At 42.5% G+C, this 16,367-nt stretch overlaps 1 protein-coding gene across 1 annotated transcript in view; it reads right to left on the bottom strand.

Annotated features, from left to right (window-relative positions):
• The window catches only part of POMP (proteasome maturation protein), a 21,144-nt gene extending 20,656 nt beyond the window's left edge, over window positions 1-488 (bottom strand). Inside the window, exon 1 of the mRNA XM_006831942.1 lies at window positions 485-488. The gene's annotated coding sequence lies outside the window, so the exon portion shown is untranslated. The remainder of the gene's footprint in view (window positions 1-484) is intronic.
• Window positions 489-16,367: the final 15,879 nt, after the last annotated feature.

Raw genomic sequence — 16,367 nt, 5'->3', positions numbered from 1 at the left:
ATCATCCACTCACAGCGCCCCCTGGTGTAACAGAGTAGAACTGCCCCACAGGGTTTCCTAGGCTGTCATCTATTGTGTCACTATATACTCATATATACTCATATATATCAGTCACTCACAGCGCCCCCTGGTGTGACAGAGTAGAACTGCCCCAGAGGGTTTCCTAGGCTGTCATCTTTAGGGGAGCAAATCACCAGGTCTTTCTCTCCTGTGGAGCTATGGGGTGAGTTCGAACCACCAACCTTTCAGTTGGCTAGCAGCCAAATGCTTAATCTTTGTATTACCATGGGTTTAATAAACATGGCTGACTTCTCTGGCTAGAGAGAGCTATGGAATTGTGACACAAGATAGTCATCAGAGAAGTTTCCAGAAGCCTCTTCTGGACCTGAGGTACACTGGAAAGCACAGGACTATGAGTCCAGAAAAGAGGTGTGATGAATTGAGAATTGGGCTGTTAGCTGCAAGGTTGGTGGTTCAAAGCTACCAGCAGCTCTGCAGAAAAGAGATGAAGTTGTTAGCTCTCATAAAGATTTAGTTCCCTATGGGGGGAATTTCTACTCTTCTACAACGTCAGTGGGGGTCAGAATCACAGATGGCTGTGAGTGGTGGGGAGGGGTTCCATTATTTCCCTCCCCCCAGTGCTGGACTCAGCAAAAACTGGCTTTCTACCACCAAACCTGTGATTCTAACACCCACTAACATCAGGGTGCATGTGATGGGACAGAAAGCATTCTTGTAGGAACATGCCTGCTCTTCCTGTACCAGCTAGTGGAGACTTTCCAGGCCAGCTTGGTGTCATCAGATTCTTTTGAGTTTAGGAAGGAGAATCAGGGACCTGGAAAGTGAGTGGGGCAAGGACTCAGGTTTCTCTCAGCGTTGAGGGTAGGAGGAGTGTGGAGACTCCACTGTCTGAGGCAGTTGTGTGATGTCTTACGAATTGGGCTGCTAACCTCAAGGTCAGCAGTTCGAAGCTACCAGCCGTTCCACGGGAGAAAGACGAGGCTTTCTGCTCCTGTAAAGATTCATAGCCTTGGAAACCATGTACAGGGTCCTCACTATGAGTCGGAACCGACTCCACGGTACTTAACAACAACAACAACAAGTCCTCCATGGCTACGACAACAGAAATTCCACAGGTGGGTGATTCTAACAAGCACAAGATTAGGAGACTCGAGGTCTGAAGTCAGCGTACTGGCTTTAGGTGATGTCTCTCTCTCCTGGCCGACTCTGCGGAAGGGTCCTTGTCTCCTGTCAGCATGCGTGGAGATCTTCATGTATCTTGTCATTGATGTTCCCCTAGACCTAGAAGGTTCCCAGCACAGGGCTTCCCCTCTCTAAACTCGAAGGATGCCCTCCACTCCCAGATCTTCTTTCTTGGTGGTGTTATGTCCCTCTTCTGTCCCCAGGGAAACTCCGCTAACATCAGCTCAGGGCTGTGATGGGATTAAGGATGTTTATAAGATCCCATCAAGGGGGATCATAACAGCCACATTACATCATCACATAGCTGCCAAATGGCTGAGAATCGTGGCTCAGTCAAGCTGACACATGTGAATGGGTTTCAAAAAGTTTGGGGGAAAATTGGAATGAAAAGAGAATGGTATTTTCCCACAAACTTTTTGAAGCCCCTTCGTATTTTGTGGGGGCAAAATTCAATCCAGGAGTGATGGGAATGAAAAATCCTGTTAAAGCTTTGCAAAAATGTACTCTTTCCAAGATTCTGTTTAGTTATCAGTTTGGGGAAATTGACTCCTTACAAGGTTAGAGAAAGTCTCTAGGTGGTGCAAACAGTTGAACATTTGGCTCTTGGTTAAAAGGTTGGTGTTCAAGCCCATTCAGAATTGTCTTAGAAGGAAGGTCTGGTGACCAGTTTCTGAAAAATCAGCCCCTGGAAACCCTGTGGAGCACAGGTCTTCCAATAGGCAACCAGTTATAAGGTTGAAGGAGGGAGTTCACGTGATAGAGTCAGTACAAATCAGAATGAACAAGATAGTGACTAACGTTCAGCAGATCAGATAAGAAGTGTGGGTGAGGGGAGGAGACCTAAAAAAATGTGTGGAAAATGGAATTAAAAGAGAATGGAATTTTTCCATTAATTTTTGAAGTCCCCCTTGTACATTTAACAATTCTTTAAACCATCTAAATCCTTGTCTTGTTGGGGAAGGGTCAATATAGTTCATTGAAGACATATCTTACAGACACATCTTTCTGGGCCAGTTCCTTCCTAAGTGTTGAGGGATGAGCGGTATTGTACATCTCATTGATTTGATGTATGCTTTTCTTTAGCCCTAAGATGAATGCTTCCTATCTCTTCTGAAATCCTTTGCTGACTCAGATGGAGCTCCTTTTAAAAGAGTGTCCGTTGATTATGAAAAGCTGGAGCTTCAGAATGAGGAGTGTGAAGAACCTTTGGGATTCCAGGTGTTCTGTCTTGCTATCTTCCATCTGCACATCTGTATTCCGTCAGATGCCGCAGAGGCCAACATGCCACATCCCAGGCGCTTGTAGCCCTAGTTCAGATCAGCCTGCGTTTAAAAAGTGGTTCTGATTCTAATTGTTATTGTTTGTTGTTAAGTGCCATTGAGTCGGTTCTGACTCATAACAACCCTGTATAGGGTTTCCGAAGAGCAGTTGGTGGATTTGAACCGCTGACCTTTTAGTTCAAACCGATCTTGCAGTGAAGTACTTGTCCTAGATTCTCACTGTAGACAATTATTTTCATTTGCCTGTGGAGCATGCCAGGGTCCTGGTGGTGCTGTGCATTAGGCACTGGGTTGCTAACTGAAAGGACAGTGGTTCAAACCCACCAGCCACTCCTTGGCAGAAAGATGAGGCTATCTGTATTCATAAAGATTACAATATGGGAAACCATAGATTGAGTTGTTATGAGCCAGAATCGATTCTATCGCAGAGGGATTAATTTGGGTTTTGTGAGGCATCCAGTGTATAGATTATGTACGATGTATTTTACACTCTAGACCCATTCCTTTGAACAATATCTTTTTCCTTCATCGACCAGTCTGCATGAAGGAGCACATTGTTGTTAGGTGCCGTCAAGTCAGTTCTGACTCATAGCGACCTGATGTATAATAAAACAATTCTCGGTCCTGGACCATTCTCACAATCATTGCTACATCTGAGTCCATTTCTGCTGCCACTGCGTCACTCCATCTCATTGGGAATCTTCTCTTTTTCCCTGACTGTCCACTTTACCAAGCCTGATGCCCTTCTCCAGGGACTGGTCCTTTCTAATAACGTGTTCACCATGAGCCAAATCTCACTATCCTTACTTCTAAGGAGAATTCTGGCTGTACTTCTACCAGGAAAGATTTATTTGTTCTGGCAGTTCATAGCTGTTTTAATTTTGGCCTAAGAAAATTTTAAGTTGAAAGACAAAATCATCATATAGTACATTTTCAAAGCTTCGTATAATGTCTGGGATGTTTTTTATTCCCTTCTGTGTTCAGGTAGAATGTGGTGCTATAGGATACGCACAAGACTGCTAACTGAAAGGTCTGCAGTTCAAACCTACCAGTTGCTTCTTGGGAGAAAGATGAGGCTTTCTGCTTCTATAAAGATTTACAGCTTCAGAAGCGGAAACCCTATACAGGGTCCCTGTGGGTTGGAATCCATTCAATGGTTGTAGGTTTTGTGTTCGGATACTAACCTACTAACTAGATTAAGGAACAGTTTATGTTAATTTTATGTATCAGAATTAAAAAGCTGAACTAGACATCCAGCACATTCTGCTTGTAGGACTGGTCAGCCTAATTTCTCTTCTTGGAAACAGTGCATGCTCCTTATAGAAGATGACAAAGCACCAACTGGCAAAAAGAGAAGGAAATGAAGAACACATGGAATCCTTCAGGTCCCTGGATGGTGTAGCAGGTTAGCAGGCTTGGTAGGAGGTTGGAGGCCACCCAGAAGTGTTTGGAAGAAAGACCTGGAGAACTACTTCCCCAAACCCAGCCATTGGAAACCCTATGGAGCACAGTTCTGCCCTGACAGAGTGTTGGGGTCTCTGTGAGTTGGGAGTCGACTCAACAGAAACTGCTTTTTTTTGCTGTTATCCGTCACACCTAGAGATTACCACTCATGTGGTACTGTAGGATAATCACTGGATTGCAACATCAGTTTGAACCACAAGGTTGGTGGTTCAAACCCACCAGCTGCTCTTTGGAAACCCTATACTGGGTGGCTATGAGTTGGAACCAACTGGCCTGCAATTAACAACAACAACAATGGAATCAGTTTTCGGGTATCCTTTCAGACATTGTTCTATGTGACAAGGTATCTATACCTATAAAAACTAAAAATAGATTCACTTTGTTTTCTAAGTGAGCTGGAAATTGCCTCATGAACACATTCCGTAGTAAAGGATGAGCATTCTGAAGTCTTAGAAAACTTCCTTCCTCTTCTTCTTCAGGAATGGCAAAGGACACGTAGCCCATATACTCAACATTTTTCATTCTGTCAACATGGTTAGATGCCAAATGGCTGTTCAGAATCATTTTCAGAAGTATGGGCTTTTTGGTACTTTGCCAGGGAAATCATAACTCTTAAAACACTCCAGAGCCCTAAGACTACAGTTGGATTTATGGGTAGATATTATGTTCTGTGTTTTCTTGTTTTCTCACTGTTTTAGTCTCTGGGATTGCTGCCAAAGGCTCTTCAGCCTCACTCCACTTATTATGTGAGGATAGGACGAAGTTTGGAGGATAGAGTTCAGCAAAAACAACAAAAAAAAAGATCTTGTATGTTAATCAGTCTAGTTAGGTCTGTTTCCTCAGTGAGAAAGACCTGTGTTATTTCTAAATAAGGAGTCCTGATGGTGCAGTGGATTAAGCACCCAGCCACGAATCAAAAGGTCAGTGGTTCAAACCCACCAGCCACTTCCTGGGAGAAAGACGAGGCTGTCTCATCCTGTAAAGATTAGTCTTGGAAACCCAGTGGGTCACTATAGGTTGGAATTAACTTGACAGTAGTGTTTGTTTTTATTTCTAAAATGCTTCCGTGAACTGGCCTGATGAAGAGAAAGAGCATAGTGATAAGTGAATTGATCCCCAACTCATGGCGACCCAGTGCCCAATGGAACAACACACTGCCTGGCCCTGAGCCATCCTGGTGATCAGTTGGGGATTGGTCTGTTGTGATCCATAGGCCTTTCATGGGCTGATTTTCAGAAGTGGATCACCAGACCTTTCTTGCTACTCTCTCTTCATCTGGACGCTCCATTGAAACTTGGTCAGCATTGCAGCAACATGCAGGTCTCCACTGACAGAAGTTGGTGGCTGAGCATGAGGTGGGTTGGCTGGGAATCGAACCTGACCCCCCAGCATGGAGGTGAGAATCCTCCCTCTGAGCCATCAGTGTCTCAGCCCCCATCACATATAACTATACCACAGCATCTCTAATGCATTGTTTTCACATGTGCCGCTCCTTTTCAGGCTGGGAATTTCATTCTCCCTCCTTTTGAGCTGATTATATCACTTTATAGGAGCGTAGTGTGGTGCTGTAACATAAACACCAGACTGCTGACCACAAAGGTGGTGCTTCAAACCCACCAGTTGCTCCTTGGGAACCCTGTACAGCGTCGCTATGAGTTGGAATTGACTAGAAGACACTTTACAATAACAACAACAATGAGAAAATAAGTGTAAATTGTTTCCCTTCCAGTTTATGGGGGAAGAGAGGCTAAAAACCAAACCAAACAAAAGGAAGAAAGAAGGAAGAAAGTAATTTCCTTTTTTTTTTTTTTTTTTGACTGCCTTTCCCATCACTCAAGTCAGCACATGTTTACACTTTACCCAGTGAATAATTCTCCTTTCCCTCCCATCCCTGGTAACCATCATAAATGTTTATTATAGAATAAGACCCTTTTCTTGACTTTTATAGTAGTGGTCTCATACAATATCTGCCCCTTGGCGAATAATGTCACCCAACATAATGCCCTCCATGTTCCTCTGTGGTATGTGGTGTTTTGCATCATTATCCTTCAATATTGCATAATATCCCATTGTGCATATGGACCGAAGTTTGTTCAACCACTCTTCCTCTGCTGATGGGCATTTAGTCTGTCTCCCTCTTTTTGTTATTGTGAATAGTGTTGTAGTGGATGTGGGTATCCAAATATCTATTTGTATTATGACTCTTACTTCTTGAGGATATATACAGAGTAGAGAGATTGCTGGATCATATGGTATTTCTATTTCCAACCCTCTGAGAAAGTGCCAGACTATTTTCCACAGCGGTTACACCATTTTACAGTCCAACCTGCAGGGTAGGAGGGACCCATACGCCACACCTTCTCCCACATTTTTTGTTTGTTTGAACTTTGCTAGTAATACAAGGATAAGATGATATCTCGTTGTTGTATGGTGCCGTGGGTTAATGCGCTGAACTGCAGTTGGTTTGAATGGTAAGGTCAGTGGTTCAAGCTTATCAGCTGCTCCTTGGAAATCCTTAAAGGGTTGCTATGGGTCAGAACTGACTCAACAGCACTTTACAACAACAATGGATAAGCACTGGACTGCTAACCACAAGGTTAGCCATTCACACCTACCAGTCACTCCTTGGAAATCCTATACAGGGTCGTTATGAGTCGGAATCATTCAATGGCATTTAACAACAAATGGGAAATAATCATTTCTTCTTATATTTATTGGCCCCTTGAATATCTTTTTTGGTGACGTGTCTGTTCATGTCCTCTACCCATTTTTAAGTTGGATTATTTGTCTTCTTTTTATTGAGGTGTTCAAGTGTTCGTTGAATTTTAGGCAGTAGTCCCTTGTCTGATATATCATTGCCAAAAGTTTTCCCAGTTTGTGGATTTTCTTTTTACTCATTTGGTGAACTATTTGGATGCATATAAACATCTAATTTTTAGGAGGTCCCCATCATCTGTTTTGTCTTCACTGTTTGTGTATGGTATGTGTGGTCAGTTACGTTTGATAGTGTATTCATGCCTTGAATCAGGGCACCTAAGTTTGTCCCTGTTTTTTTTTTTTTTTTTTTCCTTCACTGATGATCTATATAGTTTTAAGTTCGACATTTAGGTCTTTAATCCATGTTGAGTTCATTTTTGTATCTGATTTGAGAAATAGATCTTGTTTCATTCTTCTGCAAATGGATTTCCAGCATTATTTATTGAAGAAATTGCCCTTTCTCCATTTAATGGGTTTTGGTCCTTTGTCAAAGATCAACTGTGCATAGGTAGATGCATTGATTTCTGGGTTCTCATTTCTGTTCCACTGATCTATCAATGTGACTTTCATTGTACCCGTGCCAAGCTGTTTTGTTTACTGTGACTGTGTATGTATAGGGTTTCCAAGGAGCCGCTGGTGGATGAACTGCTGACCTTGTAGTTTGCAGTCCAGTGTTGATCCTACAGCGCCACACCAGGAGTCCTCTTTTGTTATAGGTCTGTTCAAGTTTTCTGGTCATGTGTTTCTAGAAATTTGTCTATTTCTTCTAGGTTTTCAAATTTGTGACATTGTTATTGCTATTATCCTGTTTATTTCTGTTGGTTCTGTTGTGACGTCACCCGTATCGTTTATTTGTGTTCTTTTCATTTTCTCCTTTTCTTTTGTTAGATTTGCCAATTGCTTGTCAGTTTCATGATCCTTTAAAAACCAACTTCTTGTCTTGTTGATTCCTTCTACTGGATTGTTTCATTTATTTCTGTTCTAACCTTTATTCTTTCTTTTCTTCTGGTTTACTTTGCTGCTCTTGCTCTAATTGTTGGTGATGTTAAGGTGTTGATTTTGATTCTTCTTTTGGGATGTGTGTGTTTATTGCTATAAATTGCCCTTTGCGCACTGTTTTTGCTTTGTACCAAAGGTATTTATTTAGTATGTAGTGTTTTCATTCTTGCTTAATTCAAGGAAACTTTTTAATATTTCATCTTTTATATCTTCTATTACCCAGTAGCTTTAAAGCATGGTGTTATTCAATTTCTTTCTTGATTTCTTTTTGCCTTGAACTTCTTTTTGTTGTTTTCCGGCTTTTTGTTTTGAAAAAATGATTCATAGTATTTTGATGTTTCGAACTTTGTTGAGGTTTGCTTTGTGACCCAACACATGGTCTATACTGGAGAATGTTCCATGTACACTGGAGATGAATGTGTAGTGTGCTGTTTTTGGTGTGAGGGCTGTGTATCAAACCTCTTTATCTTCATCTGATCAAGTTCTGGTCAGCAACTGGCTGTACTTCTTCCAAGACAGACTTGTTCGTTTTTCTGGCAGTCCACGGTACTTTCAATATTCTTTGCCAACATTTTAATTCTAATGCATCTAGTCTCCTATGATAGTCCTTGTTTGTTTTCCAAATTTCACATGGTCTGTGCCAATAAGGAACCACACAGAGGTGACTGAAGGAAGAGAACTTTATTCTTTTTCAGTTGTCAAAGGAGCCAGCTTCTGTCTGCTGGGAGTGGCTTCTTTAGATGTTGAGCTAAAATGGTTTGTACACACGTGAAACATATGCAAACATTGGAAGCAGGTGCAGTTGCAAAAAGCTACAGAGTTTTCTCGTGATCATATTCTTATGATCCTATTAACTCTCCACCGCGGACATGACTTTTATTATCCTAATTGTAACCATTTTACCTCTTGCCTTGACCCTGTTGTTCAAGCTATGAAAGTTAATAGCTAACTAAAAACAGGAATTGCAACCTTTCTTTAAGAAACCATAAAAAGCGTGATGTTTATGGGTAACTACAAATACCTGAGTGTTGGTATCTCAAGTGGATTCATCCCACCACCACTATGGAATGATTCCAACTCACAGAAACTATGTTCTTGTTATGTGCCATGGGGTCAGTTCCCACTCATAGCGACCCTGTACAGGGTTTCCGAGGCTGTAAATCTTTATGGGAGCAGAAAGCCTCATCTTTCTCCCGTGGAACAGCGGGTAGTTTCGAACTGCTGACCTTGCGGTTTGCAGCCTGATTTGTAACCACTATGCTACCAGAGCTCCTTCACAGAAACTGTTAGACTAAAACCACTCCTGAAGGTTCCCAAGTCTGCATTTTCATGGGAGCACACAGCCTTATCTTTCTCCCACAGAGCAGTCGATGGGTTTGAACTGCTGATCTTGCAGTCTAACACTCAATCCACGGTGTCACCCTGCTGCTGCAGGGGCTCAAAAAAGCCTAACTATACTAGAGAAGGCTTTTTCTAGTGGTCGGTGTGAGGAATTCCATTTCAAGTTAGATCACAAATCAACTGATTCACGGTAACGCTGTGTGTCAGAGTAGAACTGCGCTCCACTGGGTTTTCAGGTTTTAGAAGTAGATTACTTCTGTGATGCCTTCTGGGTAGACTTAAACCTTCAACCTTTCCATTAGCCGTTGAGTGTGTATAAGCACTGCACTGCTCACCACAAGGTCAGCAGTTCAAACTCAGCAGCCGCTCCTCAGAACCTTGTATAGTGTCACTATGAGTCGGAACTGATCCAAGGGCACTTAACAACAGCTAGCAATTCAAATTGTCCTGAGATGATGAAGTCTGTAGAGACCTGCAGGCTGGGTCAGGGGGTAGTCTCTTATTTCTGCGACTGACTATGTGCTCTGGAGTCCTCACAAGAGATGGATGGGTAAGAAGACCCCTCTGTTTCCCTTGCCCCACCCACCCACCTTAGCAGACATGATCGATGGCTGTAGCTCCACCTTCATACTTTTCTTTCCTGTTTGAACGTCTAGGTGGAACTCAGTTTATGAGTACACACAAAAGCTAACATTTACAAAGATGAAGCATGTTTATATTTACAAAATGAGATATTGGTCCCAGTACTGTAGCGGGGCTGTCTCTAAACTCCACTAATCTGAGGACTTTGTGTCTTATTAACACCACCTCCTTTTTTATCCTTCTGATCCTCTCCTCCCCTCCTCTGAGCTGTTTTGTTATTAGTAAGACTAGCCATCTTCTTTTTTTAAAGCTTTTATTGTGAATTAAAATAAGTGATAGTTTACATGGGAGAACATCACTTTTGCACTCATCCTATTGTATTTTATTTCATTGCGATGATTACAATCCCTTCCATGCATCACAATTTAACAGTATATGCTTTTATTCCTTCTGTTTTGTTTGTTTGTTTTATGTACATAAAAATACTCAGATATATACAATCATTTAAACAACCCAAGGGCACATTCTGCAAGCCTGCCTTCGGGCCGCCAGCACACAGCCTTTCTCTTCCCATGAGTCTGTCTCTCCATGTCCTCATCTCTGCCTCCATCTCTGGTGTTGCTGCTTCTCTGGTTAGGGTCCTGTATTCCACTTATGCTCTTCTCCTTTGATGGTCCTAGAGTCCTTTATTCTTGGAATGTAAGATTAACTACTCCCCCCTTTATGTTACAAAACTTCTACCTTTACAGTTGTGACCATTGTAATTAAGACTAGCCTTCTTATTGGCTCCAAACTTCACCCAGGTTTCTGAACCCATTAATGGGAGTCCTGGTATGGTGGTGTAGGATAAACACTGGACCATAAGGTTGGTTTGAACCACAAGGTCTGCGGTTCAAACCCACCAGCCTATACAAGGTTGCTATGAAACTTGACAACACTTAACAACAATGTAGACATATCCCAGGAGCCCAGCCAATGTGCTCCCACCAGACAGACTTCTCTGTCATGAGTACGACAGCAGCCCACCCTGTGGCGAAGGAGAACCATTACCAGGACAGACCCTCCAGTTCCTTTGACTTCTATGATATCCCTGTCATTGAGAAGTGGGTCTCCGCAGAGCACAAGGTTATTTTTACAGGAAACACATTCAGTGTTAGTACAACAAATGTTTGCCTTTCCCCAGCCATGCAAGAATGTTACTCACGGGGATTTCTGAATAAGTCAGAGCATCAACTCTTCCCATTCTGAAACCAACAAGTCCCATACTTCACACTTACTGACCGAAGAAGCATAGAGGACAAGGAACTCTGGTTTTTTAAAATTTCTTTCTTTCTTCTAAAGAAAACCACTCCAGAATTGTTCTGATTTCCTTGTGTACTTAAATTTAGACCAAAAAGAAAAGTGAATCATGGGCATTTCTAACTTTAGCTCCTGGGAACGAAGCCCTGACTCATCTAACTTGTCAAGGAAGAACTGGATATAGCTGTAGCTACATAATGTGCATATTAAAAGCTCCGAGATTCTATTTCTGGGTTTGGAGATATGACTGTCTGTTCATTCATATTTTGGAAGCTCAGGATGTGACTATAAAGATGTGCTGGATAAAGAACTTCCCAGCAGAGAGGTAGTGATATTGCTGTTGAATTGGGCCCTGACTCACAGGAACCCCATGCACAATGGCACAAACCAGTGTGGTCCATAGGCTTCCATTGACTTTCAGAAATAGACTGCCAGGACTTTCTTCCTAATCTGTCTTAGTCTGGATGCTCTATGAATCCTATTTGGTATCACAGCAACTGTGCATGAAGTACATTGGCTGGAAAAACGAACTTCTGCTTGGGACTCCTGGTGTGGCGCTGTGGATGAATGCATTGGAAAGCAAGGCCAGTTTGAACTGCAAGGTCGGTGGTTCAAACTCACCAACTGCTCCTTGGAAACCCTATACAGGTCGCTAAAAGTCAGCTCCGACTTGACGGTACTTAACAACAACTCCTGTATAGAGGATGAGGAATCTACCACTGGGCCACCAACGGCTCCGAGATGTATAGTAGGGTCATCTTTGAACACTCTACCTTCAGACACATCTTGAATGAAAGTTTGTCCCTCACATCCAGAACTTAAAGGAACTTGGAAACCAAAGTGAATGATACTGTAGAGAAAATGAAGGGTTTTTTGTTTTTAAATCATTTATTCAGTTTTTTGTTTTTAAATCATTTATTCAGTCAGCTGGAAGCCAAATAAAACCTATTTGTGTATAAAAACGATTGAATCAATTTGAAAAGCAGAGCTTTTAAAAAGCAGAACATTCTCTTCACTGATCCAAACTCAAGTCTTTGTCCAAATCAAAACAATCCTCTTAGAAGTCTGAGGTAACAGAATTGTTGTCATGGGGTACTTTCAGTGAATTATAACTCGTAGTGACCCCATGTGACAGAGGAGAACTGCCCCACAGGGTCTCCTAGGCTGTCATCTATTGTGTCACTATATACTCATATATACTCTTATAGATCATCCACTCACAGTGCCCCTTGGTGTAACAGAGTAGAACTGCCCCACAAGGTTTCCTAGGCTGTCATCTATTGTGTCACTATATACTCATATATACTCTTATAGATCATCCACTCACAGTGCCCCTTGGTGTAACAGAGTAGAACTGCCCCAGAGGGTTTCCTAGGCTGTCATCTATTGTGTCACTATATACTCGTTGTTGTTGTTGTTATGTGCCGTGGAGTTGGTTCCGACTCATAGCGACCCTGTACAGGGTTTCCGAGGCTGTAAATCTTTACGGGAGCAGAAAGCCTCATCTTTCTCTGCGGAATAGTTTTGAACTGCCGACCTTGAGGTTTGCTAACCACTTTGCTAACCGATTTGTAACCACTATGCTACCAGAGCTCCTTGGGACACCATGATAGAGGAGTACTTTATGGATGATTGGAATTCCAGAACAGAAAGAGACAATAAAAAAAAACAGAAAAAATTGTGAGAGTTGATGAAAAACAACTTCCATAACATCATGAAAGATGAAAAGATACGCATACAAGAAGCTGAACGAAGCCTGAACAGGACAGATCCCAAAAAAAATCACTAAGACATAGCATAATCAAACTTTCCAAAACCAAAATCAAGGAAAGAATCCTGAGAGCAGCTTGGAAAATCCTCCCCCCGCAAAAGTAACCTACAAAGGAGAACCAATAAGACTAAGCTCTGATTTCTCAGCAGAACCCATGCAGACACAGGCAAGGGGATGACGTAGACAAAACTCTGAAAGTAAACAATTGCCAACCAAAAATCATATACCCAGCAAAACTGTCCCTCAAATATGACAGTGAAATTAGGACATTTCCAAATAAACAGAAATGAGAGGAACTTGTAATAACTAGACCAATGTTATAAAAATTACTAAAGAGTGATTTATAAATAATAATACTGAGAACCAACAGGAGCAAACAACCTGAGATTAACATACATGACAACAACACCCAGAACTTAATCCAGATATAGAATTATTTAAAGTAAAACAAGACTGAAAATAGGGAACCAGATACAACAATTTATAATGAAGCCACCTACAAAACAAAAAGAGGGAATAGTGTAGACATAGAACTTTGAAATGCCGAGTAAGTCAAGTAGATTTCAAGATAAAACAAATGGTTTTAAATGGTGAAAAAAAATTAAATTACATGGTAACCTCAAAGAAAATCAATATACCTGTACATCAAAATAAAAAAAGAGGAAAATCAGAAAGATTTAGTAAACATTATCAGAAATGAAAATGAAACCCATAAACGAAATGAACTTAGCACAGAAAATTATGTGGAGCAAATAAACCAGCGGTACCATACATGCACCAAAAAACACTTCCACCCAATGACAGCAATCAACTCAGACCTATAGTTAGTACACCTATCAATTAATACATGTAAATGTATTAAACATACCAATGAACAGATAGAGTAAAAGAATGGACAAGAAAACTGGATCCTTCAATATGCTGTCTACAAGAGACACATCTTACACACAAAGACAAGACTAGATATATACACACCCATGTTCATCACAAGGAGCTCTGGTAGTGTTGTTGTTGTTGTTGTCAGGTACCATCGCGTTGGAACCGACCCATAGTGACCCCATGCACAGCAGAAATCTGGGCCAACCTCACTACCACTGCCACACTTGAGTCCATCAATGATGCCACTTGGCCAATCCATCTCATTAGGGGTCTTCCTCTTTTTCTCTGACCCTCCACCTTACCCAGCATGACATCCTTCTCCAGCGACTGTTCCCTCCAGACAATATGTTCAAAGTATGAGAGACGAAGCTTAGCCATTCTGGCCTCCGAGGAGCACTCTGGCTGCACTTCTTCCAAAACAGATCTATTGGTTCTTTTGGCAGTCCAATGCACTTTCAGTATTCTCCTCCAACACCACAACTCAAAGGCATCAATTTTTCTACGATCTTCCTTATTCACTGTCCAGCTTTTGCATCCATATGAGGCTATTGAAAATACCATGGCTTGGGTCAGGCGCACCTTAGTCTTCAAGTTGACATCTCTGCTCTTCAATACTTTAAAAAGTTCCTGTGCAGCAGATTTGTCCAATGTACAGTAGGGGTTACAAATCAGGCTGCTAATCTCAGGGTCAGCAGTTGGAAACTACCAGCTGTTCTGTGGGTGTAAGATGAGGCTTTCTGTTCCCATAAAGATTTACAGCCTCGGCAACCCTGTATAGGGTCGCTATGGGTCGGAACCGACTCCACGGTACTTAACAACAACCATGTTCAGCACAACACTATTTACAATAGCAAGAAGATGGAAACAGCCTAAATACCCATCAACACAAGAATGGTGAAATAAATGTTGGTACATACAACAGAATACTGCTCATCATTGAAGGAAAACGATGAATCTACAAAACTCCTCACGACACGTCTTTCTTCCTTGGAGTAGCCGGTGGACCCCAATCAGCAATCTGTAGGTCATCAGTTGAGGGTTAAAAGACTGGGCCAACAAGGTGTCCCCCTCTCCTGCAGGCCCCCACAAATTGTCCTATTCTCACGTAAGTCAAGAACCAGAGCTTTCATTCTCTTAGTGGCTCATTTCTATCCATCACCATTAAAGCTTTTGATGCCTTTGAGCCGATTCTGACACATAGTGACCCCTGTATAGGATTTGTGAGACTGTAAATCCTTACTGAAACAGACAACTTCATCTTTCTCCCATGGAGCAGCAAGTGGGTTTGAACCAAGAACATTACGGTTAGCAACCCAGTGCCTAATCTGTAGTGACGACTGAGGCAGCCAGAACAACTCTTCAATGTGAGAGGTGAGTGGAACTTGGACAGAGTAGCTCATGCATTCGGCTGCTGTCGGATTGTGATGGTTAGTTCCTCCCGGCATGCAATAGGAGTCCTGTTGGTGTAATACTTCTGTGCTCAGCTTCTACCCAGATGGCTTGACATAGTGGCAGTGGTACTGGGTACAAAGGTAGCAACAACTGTGAGGATAGTGCAGGACGAGGCGGTGTTGCGTGCTGTTGTGCATAGGGTCACTATGAGTCAGAGCTGACTCGACGGCATCTAACAAGAACAGCCACAGCTGCTAACAGAAAGGGTGAGGCTTTGAACCTACCCAACTGCTCCATGAGAGGAAGACCTAGTGACCTCCCATTGTACAGATGACAGCCTAGAAACCATATGCCAGTGTGGTCAATAGTGAAATCAATACAATAGCATCTTACAATACAACCCACCCACCGCCATGGCATTGATTCCGACACATAGCTCCCCTGTAGGACAGGGTAGAATGGCTCCTAGGGTTTCTGAGGCTGTAAATCTTGATGGGAGCAGAAAGCCTCATCTTTCTCCCATGGAGTGTGCTGGTGGGCCGGAACTGCTTATCCTATGCCTTGTGGTTGGCATTCCATGTTTACCCTCCAGCATCTCCATGATCACAAGCCTTCTTAGGAAGCAAATTATTGTCTATGAATCTTAGTGGAGCCCTGGTGTGGTGTTGTAAAATAAGCACTGGACTGCTAACTGCAAGGTTAGCGGTTCAAACCTACCAGCCACTCCTCAGAAACCCTGTACAAGACAGTTACAAATCAGAACCGACTTGATGACACTTGACAACAACAATATAAACTTGAGTGCAAAGAAGCCTTTCTTTTGGTGAGAGTGAGCTATGTGAATGTCTGTTGTCAGGTGCCATCGAGTCGGTACCAACTCATAGTGGCCTGATGCACAGCAGAACGAAACACTGCCCGATCCTGGGCCAACCTCACTACTGTTGCCATGCTTGAGTCCATCGATGCTGCCACTTGGCCAATCCATCTCCTTGGGGGTCTTCCTCTTTTTCTCTGACCCTCTCCACCTTACCAAACATATCTTTCTCCAGTGACTGCTTCCTCCTGACAATATGTCCAAAGTGTGAGAGACGAAGTTTGGCCATCCTGGCCTCCAAGGAGCACTCTGGCTGAACTTCTTCCAACACAGATCTGTTGGTTCTTTTGGAAGCCCATGGTACTTTCAATATTCTCCTCCAACACTATAGCTCAAAGGCATCAATTCTTCTATGGTCTTCCTTATTCATGGTCCAGCTTTCGCATGCATATGGGGTTATTGAAAATACCATGGCTTGGGTCAGGTGCACGTTAATCTTTGCTCTTCAACACTTTAGAGAGGTCTTGTGCCTCCTTCAATCGCCATCCCAGCCCACCCATTGCCCCTGAGTCAATCCAGATGCATA

Source organism: Chrysochloris asiatica, unplaced genomic scaffold (assembly GCF_000296735.1).
Source record: "Chrysochloris asiatica unplaced genomic scaffold, ChrAsi1.0 scaffold00005, whole genome shotgun sequence".
NCBI classification, from domain to species: Eukaryota; Metazoa; Chordata; class Mammalia; order Afrosoricida; family Chrysochloridae; genus Chrysochloris; species Chrysochloris asiatica.
The sequence above is the reverse complement of the archived record's forward strand: the minus strand, read 5'-3'. Positions and strand labels throughout refer to the sequence as shown.